Source organism: Oncorhynchus mykiss, chromosome 18 (assembly GCF_013265735.2).
Source record: "Oncorhynchus mykiss isolate Arlee chromosome 18, USDA_OmykA_1.1, whole genome shotgun sequence".
In the NCBI taxonomy this organism is placed as follows: Eukaryota; Metazoa; Chordata; class Actinopteri; order Salmoniformes; family Salmonidae; genus Oncorhynchus; species Oncorhynchus mykiss.
In genome coordinates, this window is record NC_048582.1 from 3078671 (window position 1) to 3089627 (window position 10957).

Sequence of the window (10957 nt, forward strand, 5' to 3'; positions counted from 1 at the left end):
GAAGTCTAGTTAACCTAACTAACAGTCCTACAGCATTGGAACACACTGCAAACATTGGAACACACTACTCCAAGATGGGAACACACTACTCCAAGATGGGAACACACTACTCCAAGATCGGAACACACTACTCCAAGATCGGAACACACTACTCCAAGATCGGAACACACTACTCCAAGATCGGAACACACTACTCCAAGATCGGAACACACTACTCCAAGATCGGAACACACTACTCCAAGATCGGAACACACTACTCCAAGATCGGAACACACTACTCCAAGATCGGAACACAATACTCCAAGATCGGAACACACTACTCCAAGATCGGAACACACTACTCCAAGATCGGAACACACTACTCCAAGATCGGAACACACTACTCCAAGATCGGAACACACTACTCCAAGATCGGAACACACTATTGTTTAGAAGGGAACACTACTGTTTAGAAGGGAACACACTACTGTTTAGAAGGAAGGGAACACACTACTGTTTAGAAGGGAACACTACTGTTTAGAAGGGAACACACTACTCCAACACTGGATTACACTACAACAACACACGCTTTTTGGTTTCAGGTACTACCCTCTCTGGAAAGGGTTCTAAACCCAAAAGGGTTTAACCTGGAACCAAATAGGATTCTACCTGGAACCAAAAATGATTCTACCTGGAACCAAAAAGGATTCTACCTGGATTTCCTATGAGGAACAGCTGAATAACCGCTATAGGTTCTAGATATCACCTTTTTTCTTTTCTTAGGGGGGTACCTATAGCAACGGGCTGCTGTTGGGCCGAAACACAAACTCCAGACTGTGGCTGTAATGAACTCTGTCGTGTTGTAGCTAATTGAATGACCTGCCACTCAAGTGGTGTAATAGATGACCCTCCAGCTACATACATGGAGCATCACTTGAAGCAGGTGCAGCTGGTACACAGGTGGAACAACATCACTTCTGATGAAGGAGTGCCACATTTTGGCTCCACTAGTCCAGAGATGATTGATATCACAGCCACGCATTAACGATTTACCTACAGGTGTAATTTGCCTCTCTCCCACCCCCCCCCCCCCCTTCTCTCGCTCTCTCTCTGTCGCTCTCAGCTCCCCCTCTCTCTCACCTCCCTCTCTTTGTGTGTGTGTTTACCTAGCTCTGTTTTAATCAAAGCATGCAGCTGTTTGTCTCTCCAGTGAGTGGAGTGTGTGTGTGTGTGTGTGTGTGTGTGTGTGTGTGTGTGTGTGTGTGTGTGTGTGTGTGTGTGTGTGTGTGTTTGTGGAAGGAAGAGTGAGAGAGACGATGAGAGAGACTTAAGGAAAAAGGACGACAGAGAGACAGAATAAAGAAAGAGATGAGGGATGAGAGAGAGAGAGAGAGAGAGAGAGAGAGAGAGAGAGAGAGAGAGAGAGAGAGAGAGAGAGAGAGACAGAGACAGACAGAGGGGAGAGAAACAGACAGAAAAAGGAGAGAGAGAGACAGAGACAGAGAGAGAGAGAGACAGAGAGAGAGAGAGGGGGGAGGGTTGAGAGAGAACAGACAGAAAAAGGAGAGAGAGAGAGAGAGAGAGAGAGCGAGAGAGACCGAGAGAGAGACAGAGAGAGACAGACAGAAAAGGGAGAGAGAGAGAGAAGGATGAGAGAGAGGGAGAAGGGATGAGTGAGAGAGAGGAGGGAGGAGAGAGAGAGGGGGGGGGGATAAGAGAGAGAGGGGGAGGGGGTAACAATGAGAGATAGAGGAAATCATTACAGTTGATGGCGACTTGGGTGAAGCTCAAGCAGCTCAATAACATTGTTTGTTCCCACGGAAGATCCGCTTTTAAAAAAAACAACCAGTGCAAGAGGCTCTCTGGTTCTCTTTCCACACACTTCCCCTCCTTCCCCAACTTTCACTCCCCCCAAAAACAACCAGTGCAAGAGGCTCTCTGTTTCTCTTTCCACACTCTTCCCCTCCTTCCCCAACTTTCACTCCAAAAAAAAAAACATATCCTCCCCTCTTCCTATCGACAGAATATGCGTCACTTTTCTTATCTTGGCCGCTAATGTTTTAAACATCACTTTAGAAAAGCAAAAGCATGACGTCATTGACATGGCAAGTTTAAAATGACTAAACATTGTCAAAGTACAAGTACAGTATAACAACAATAGTCAGACTTCAACAGTGATGAGTCATAGTCACCATAACAACAATCAGCATCACCATCATCATCATCACCATCATCACCATCATCATCATCACCATCATCATCATCACCATCACCATCATCATCACCATCATCATCATCACCATCATTACCATCATCAGCATCATCACCATCATCATCATCATCACCACCATCATCATCACCACCATTACCATCAGCATCATCATCATCATCATCATCATCATCACCATCACCATCATCATCTTCAATAATCAACCTTTGACCTCTTGGTGGTGGTGGGAGCTCCCGTCTGACGTGTGAAATAGATGGAGCACTGAAGGAGGAAGTCACGGAGTTTGGATGGAGTCCCGTCGTATTTCTCTGGGAGGGAAATCAAATCAAATGTATTCGTATAGCCCTTCGTACATCAGCTGATATCTCAAAGTGCTGTACAGAAACCCAGCCTAAAACCCCAAACAGCCAGCAATGCAGGTGTAGAAGCACGGTGGCTAGGAATAACCCCCTAGAAAGGCCAAAACCTAGGAAGAAACCTAGAGAGGAACCAGGCTCTGAGGGGTGGCCAGTCCTCTTCTGGCTGTGCCGGGTAGAGAGGAACCAGGCTATGAGGGGTGGCCAGTCCTCTTCTGGCTGTGGCGGGTGGAGAGTATAACAGAACATGGCCAAGATGTTCAAATGTTCATAAATGATTAGCATGGTCCAATAATAATAAGGCAGAACAGTTGAAACTGGAGCAGCAGCACGGCCAGGTGGACTGGGGACAGCAAGGAGTCATCATGTCAGGTAGTCCTGGGGCATGGTCCTAGGGCTCAGGTCAGTTGAAACTGGAGCAGCAGCACGGCCAGGTGGACTGGGGACAGCAAGGAACTCCCTAGAAAGATAGACGGGCATCGCCGACCTGAGCGGGTTGCTGAATGGGCTTGAGTGTGCCGACCCGTTTGTGTAGGCGTGGTTCTAGAATATCCTCCGCTGTTGAGACGTTACAGACCGTGGAGAACCTCTTCCGTGGCCGTCCCCAGTGGAGCCAGCGGATCGCGGTGTTGACGAGGAAAGGTCACCTTGACGAAGAAGATAATTGATCGTCTGGGAGACGTCCTGTTGTCCTGCTGCTTCCATTATTGTGAATTGGGAACTCTGTCACGTTGGGGCGACGAAAAGCATCTGCAACGGTTTAATAAAACAACAAGAACACGACACTAACACAAGGCAGAACGCCGATACACTAGAACACGACACTGACACAAGGCAGAACTCCGATACACAAGAACACGACACTGACACAAGGCAGAACGCAGATACACAAGAACACAACACTAACACAAGGCAGAAAGCCGATTCACTAGAACACGACACTGACACAAGGCAGAACGCCGATACACTAGAACACGACACTGACACAAGGCAGAACGCCGATACACTAGAACACGACACTGACACAAGGCAGAACGCAGATACACAAGAACACGACACTAACACAAGGCAGAACGCCGATACACTAGAACACGACACTGACACAAGGCAGAACGCCGATACACTAGAACACGGCACTGACACAAGGCAGAACGCCGATACACTAGAACACGACACTGACACAAGGCAGAACGCAGATACACAAGAACACGACACTAACACAAGGCAGAACGCCGATACACTAGAACACGACACTAACACAAGGCAGAACACAGATACACAAGAACACGACACTAACACAAGGCAGAACGCCGATACACTAGAACACGACACTAACACAAGGCAGAACGCCGATACACTAGAACACGACACTGACACAAGGCAGAACGCAGATACACAAGAACACGACACTAACACAAGGCAGAACGCCGATACACTAGAACACGACACTAACACAAGGCAGAACACAGATACACAAGAACACGACACTAACACAAGGCAGAACGCCGATACACTAGAACACGACACTAACACAAGGCAGAACACAGATACACTAGAACACGACACTAACACAAGGCAGAACGCCGATACACTAGAACACGACACTAACACAAGGCAGAACACCGATACACAAGGCAGAACGCCGATACACTAGAACATGACACTAACACAAGGCAGAACGCCTATACACTAGACCAGTACCAACTGGTGAGTGAACCTGGGAGAGTGGCATGCAAAGGTGGAGGAAATGATGAAGGTAATGGGGCCCAGGTGTGAATCATAATGATGTGGTGCTCCTCCCCTTCCGGTGGTACGACGTCGCCAGAGAACTAACCACCGGTCCTGGGATTCATCATTACGCACACCTGGAAGTCACCATTACACACACCTGGAAGTCACCAATACGCGCACATCATTATGATTCACACCTGGGCCCCATTACCTTCATCATTCCCTCCACCACATGACAGTATATTTTCATACATTAACTGTAATTTTGTTAGTGATGCTTCAACTTTCTCTCCATCTTGTGCCAACGGCTGTTATTTAAAAATGTTTGTTTCCAATTAGTTTATATTTGTTTCTAAGGGAGAATTTTCAGTTGGAAAGTCTCTCTGCAAGTTTTTTTTATATATATCTTCCTTGTCATACGAACATTGTTTTCTGACTAAAATAAGATGCCCTGAAGTTTGCTCTGGTGTCCAAAAGATCTCAAATGAAAAAAATGTAGTGATATTTAACGTCTAAGTTGCCTTTATTTCAAATGATATTGGTCAGTCCATTACTTTGTTTATATTCAATACATGTATTTCCTGTTACCAAGTCAATTTACTGGTTTCTGCTTCCTTAAAATGTTTTCCATGTGGACCAATCTACCGGTGGATTCTGAAGATTGTTCCGGTATTGGTCGTGTTTTAAGGAAGTGATATTGGTTGTGTTTTAAGGAAGTGATATTGGTTTTAAGGAAGTGATATTGGTTATAAGGAAGTGATATTGGTTTTAAGGAAGTGATATTGGTTATAAGGAAGTGATGTTGGTTATAAGGAAGTGATATTGGTTTTAAGGAAGTGATATTGGTTATAAGGAAGTGATATTGGTTATAAGGAAGTGATGTTGGTTTTAAGGAAGTGATATTGGTTATAAGGAAGTGATATTGGTTATAAGGAAGTGATATTGGTTTTAAGGAAGTGATATTGGTTATAAGGAAGTGATGTTGGTTTTAAGGAAGTGATATTGGTTATAAGGAAGTGATATTGGTTTTAAGGAAGTGATATTGGTTGTGTTTTAAGGAAGTGATATTGGTTATAAGGAAGTGATGTTGGTTATAAGGAAGTGATATTGGTTATAAGGAAGTGATATTGGTTTTAAGGAAGTGATATTGGTTATAAGGAAGTGATGTTGGTTTTAAGGAAGTGATATTGGTTATAAGGAAGTGATATTGGTTTTAAGGAAGTGATATTGGTTGTGTTTTAAGGAAGTGATATTGGTTATAAGGAAGTGATATTGGTTATAAGGAAGTGATATTGGTTTTAAGGAAGTGATATTGGTTATAAGGAAGTGATGTTGGTTTTAAGGAAGTGATATTGGTTATAAGGAAGTGATATTGGTTTTAAGGAAGTGATATTGGTTGTGTTTTAAGGAAGTGATATTGGTTATAAGGAAGTGATATTGGTTTTAAGGAAGTGATATTGGTTATAAGGAAGTGATATTGGTTTTAAGGAAGTGATATTGGTTTTAAGGAAGTGATATTGGTTATAAGGAAGTGATATTGGTTATAAGGAAGTGATATTGGTTGTGTTTTAAGGAAGTGATATTGGTTATAAGGAAATTATATTGGTTGTGTTTTAAGGAAGTGAAAGTGTTTATTGTAGAATGTGTTTCATTTTCATGCTTATAATGTTCTTAACTATGAAGTTATTCATTTTGTTAGCTTTATCTTTTGAAAATAGACACGTGAAACGATTCTGGGTATGAGCTTCAATATGTTCCCGTTGTTCCTCATTCAGAGCATTTTAACTACATGTCAAAAGTAGAAGAACTGGGTACTGGCTGGAGATTTGATACAATTCTAGGTGTGGAAGGTTTGAAACCACCCTCAGACGTAGAGGTAAAACTCATATGAGCTCATATATTTATCCATAAAAAGTCTGCTATGACTCAATATACTTTTTTTGAAAGATTGTCTCCCGTGTGTTACGGTTTTCTTCTGTCGAAAGAGAGGAGGACCAAAATGCAGCGTGGTTATCTTTATACATCTTTAATGAAGATGATAAATTAACAATATCCAAAAACAAGAAAACGTGGAAAACCAAAAAACAGTCCTAACTGGTGCAAGAGACAGAGTGTCATGTATTGTCATGTTGTGTCTTGTTTCTGTCCTTTCCCTTCACCCTGTCTCCCTCTGCTGGTCGTTATTAGGTTACCTTTTCTCCCCCTCTTTCCCCCAGCTGTTCCTTGTCTCCTCCTAACTACCTCGTCACCCCTTTTCCCACCTGTTCCCTTTTTCCCTCTGATTAGTCCTCTATATCTCTCTCTGTTTTTGTTCCTGTCTTTGTCGGATTCTTGTTTGTGTTTTTCATGCCTGAACCAGACTATCGTCATGTTTGCTGCAACCTTGTCCTGTCCTGTCGGAATCTGCCGGTCCATCTGAGCCTACCTATGTTTTGTTATTAAAGAAGTTCTGTTTACGTTAATTCGCTTTTGGGTCCTCATTCACGCACCGTAACACAGAGACAGGAACAATCACCCACGAAATACTCAAAGAATATGGCTGCCTAAATATGGTTCCCAATCAGAGACAACGATAAACACCTGCCTCTGATTGAGAACCACTCCAGGCAACCATAGACTTACCTAGAATACTTAACTAAAACACAATCCCATAACCTTCTAAAAACCCCTAGACAAAACAAACCACATAAATCACCCATGTCACACCCTGGCCTGACCAAAATAATAAAGAGAACACAGAATACTAAGACCAGGGCGTGACACCGTGGGATGATTGGTATTACCGAAAATAAATACAAAACACTTTTGTCAGGCATGTCGTTCTAAAGAGGGTTTATTCTACCTGCAAGACAACCTTCTTATTCTTTTGGCTGGTCCCCTAAAAAAGGATTTCTCTACATCAGGAGATCACACGCACAAATAGGTTTTGTTTATAATGTTTACCAATATTGATACCCGTTACGTTTGAGTTCCGTCTAATTGTTTCTGGAAGAAGTTGAAGAGAGAGAGAGGGGGGAAGAAGGGGATATCCCTGTCATGTTTGAGTTCCGTCTGTTTCTGGAAGAAGTTGAAGAGAGAGAGAGAGAGAGAGGGGGGAAGAAGGGGACATCCCTGTCATGTTTGAGTTCCGTCTGTTTCTAGAAGAAGTTGAAGAGAGAGAGAGAGAGGGGGGAAGAAGGGGATATCCCCGTCATGTTTGAGTTCCGTCTGTTTCTGGAAGAAGTTGAAGAGAGAGAGAGAGAGGGGGGAAGAAGGGGATATCCCTGTCATGTTTGAGTTCCGTCTGTTTCTAGAAGAAGTTGAAGAGAGAGAGAGAGGGGGGAAAGGGATATCCCTGTCATGTTTGAGTTCCGTCTGTTTCTGGAAGAAGTTGAAGAGAGAGAGAGAGAGGGGGGAAGAAGGGGATATCCCTGTCATGTTTGAGTTCCGTCTGTTTCTAGAAGAAGTTGAAGAGAGAGAGAGAGGGGGGAAAGGGATATCCCTGTCATGTTTGAGTTCCGTCTGTTTCTGGAAGAAGTTGAAGAGAGAGAGAGGGGGGAAGAAGGGGATATACCTGTCATGTTTGAGTTCCGTCTGTTTCTGGAAGAAGTTGAAGAGAGAGAGAGGGGGGAAGAAGGGGATATACCTGTCATGTTTGAGTTCCGTCTGTTTCTGGAAGAAGTTGAAGAGAGAGAGGGGAAAAAGGGGATATCCCTGTCATGTTTGAGTTTCGTCTGTTTCTAGAAGAAGTTGAAAAGAGAGAGAGAGAGGGGGGAAGGGGATATCCCTGTCATGTTTGAGTTCCGTCTGTTTCTAGAACAAGTTGAAGAGAGAGAGAGAGAGGGGGTAAGGGGATATCCCTGTCACGTGCCCTTTTCATAAGATAATGTCTTTTCATCAACTCAACCACTGCTTATCTTTTTGTTTGTTTGTTTTATTTTTACGGCGAAGACGACAGATAAGAGATTAACTGAGGTGGAGGTAAAACCGTTTACAATTGACAATAATAATAACAATGACAACAACAAAATTGGTTTTCCTACATATTCCATTGTATTGTATTGATCTACTTCCACAATGCACAGATATCCACTTGTATAGTCAGTGTCCTTGAAACACTTTACAACTAAACAAACATATATTTTATGTGGAGGTAAACACATGTTTGTTTTGATAATGGTTGTAAACAGACATTTATTTCATATGGTCGTAAAGAAACATTCATTTTTTTATGGTGGTAAATTAAAAAATGTATTTTATATGGGCAGTTCTGTAAATAAATGACATATACTTTGTAACCTATAACATTAACCTTGTTAGAACCAAGCTTGACTGATTGCTCATCTATTGTACGACACTCACAGTAGAAACAGTATTGTATTGTACTCATACATCTCTGTCTGTTCACCAGTGTTAACAGGACAGTAGAAACAGTATGTATTGTACTCATACATCTCTGTCTGTTCTCCAGTGTTAACAGGACAGTAGAAACAGTATGTATTTTACTCAGACATCTCTGTCTGTTCACCAGTGTTAACAGGACAGTAGAAACAGTATTGTATTGTACTCATACATCTCTGTCTGTTCTCCAGTGTTAACAGGACAGTAGAAATAGTATGTATTGTACTCATACATCTCTGTCTGTTCTCCAGTGTTAACAGGACAGTAGAAACAGTATTGTATTGTACTCATACATCTCTGTCTGTTCTCCAGTGTTAACAGGACAGTAGAAACAGTATTGTATTGTACTCATACATCTCTGTCTGTTCTCCAGTGTTAACAGGACAGTAGAAACAGTATGTATGGTACTCATGCATCGCTGAATGTTCTCCTGTGTTAACAGGACAGTAGAAACAGTATTGTATTGCACTCATTCATCTCTGTCTGTTCTCCAGTGTTAACAGGACAGTAGAAACTGTATTGTACTCATACATCTCTGTCTGTTCTCAAGTGTTAACAGGCCAGTAGAAACAGTATGTATTGTACTCATACATCTCTGTCTGTTCTCCGGTGTTAACAGGACAGTAGAAACAGTATTGTATTGTACTCATACATCTCTGTCTGTTCTCCAGTGTTAATAGGACAGTAGAAACAGTATTGTATTGTACTCATACATCTCTGTCTGTTCTCCAGTGTTAACAGGACAGTAGAAACAGTATTGTATTGTACTCATACATCTCTGTCTGTTCTCCAGTGTTAACAGGACAGTAGAAACAGTATTGTATTGTACTCATACATCTCTGTCTGTTCTCCACTGTTAACAGGACAGTAGAAACAGTATTGTACCCATACATCTCTGTCTGTTCACCAGTGTTAACAGGACAGTAGAAACAGTATTGTACTCATACATCTCTGTCTGTTCTCCAGTGTTAACAGGACAGTAGAAACTGTATTGTACTCATACATCTCTGTCTGTTCTCCAGTGTTAACAGGACAGTAGAAACAGTATGTATTGTACTCATACATCTCTGTCTGTTCTCCAGTGTTAACAGGACAGTGGAAACAGTGGACGTCCTTATAACAGTAGTTGCTGTCTAGGCTTTTCTTGTCGAGTGAACACCATACCTTCTACAGGGCCTGACACACACACACACACACACACACACACACACACACACACACACACACACACACACACACACACACACACTCATACACATATAGGGTTTGCGCAGGGCTGACAGAGGTGTCCAAGCCTTTTGGAGAGCAGCTCTGTTCCTGTTCTTCTGACTGTCTGACTGTTGAGGAAGGTAAAGACAGGCTGCGTTCCAAGAGGTTCCCCTGTTCACACTCTCTACACGGTACACTACTGTTGACCCACAGCCCTGTGTGTTGGGGGGGAATGTAGGGGAATAGTGCTCCGTTTGGGACGCAGGCCCCAAAGACAGTCACAGGAACAGCAGCTAGCACCCTAACGAAGAGAAGAGGGGACCTTGACAAAGTATCGGATCATTTCAAGAAGCACTGATCTGTCTCTGTTTGTGTGTCACTCTCCCTCTGTGTGTGTGTGTGTGTGTGTGTGTGTGCATCCTTCAGTGTCAGCAGGCGTGTGTGTTCCTTTTTTCTGCAAACATCTCTCTCTTCTCTTTCTCTCTTCTCTCTCTCTCTTTTAGCTCTCTCTCTCTCGCTCTCTCTCTCTTCTCTCTTTCTCTCTTCTCTCTCTCTTTTCTCTCTCTCTCTCTCTCTTCTCTCTTTCTCTCTTCTCTCTCTCTCTTTTCTCTCTCTCTCTCGCTCTCTCTTTTCTCTCTCTCTCTCGCTCTCTCTCTTCTCTCTCTCTTTTGACGGTATAATTAAAGCTCCAATGATCCCATGTAACCTTCTGTTTACTGTCCCGGGAGGCCAATAAATCCCCCCATATCAGATACACTGACACAGCCTTCAGACCTAAGCAGCCCATACCAGACAGAGATGCATGTGTGTGTGTGTGTTTGAGAGAGAGAGCGAGAGAGTGTGTGTTTATCTGTGTGTGCGTGCATGTATGTTTGTGAGAGAGAGCGAGTGAATCTAAAAAAAGAGAACTTGTTCGTGTGTGTGTGTGTGTGTGTGTGTGTGTGTGTGTGTGTGTGTGTGTGTGTGAGTGTGTGTGTATATGTGTGTGTGAATGAGTGTATAATGAATGTGTGTGTGTGGGTGTGAGAGAGAGTGTATGTATGTATGTGTGTGTGGGTGTGAGAGACTGTGT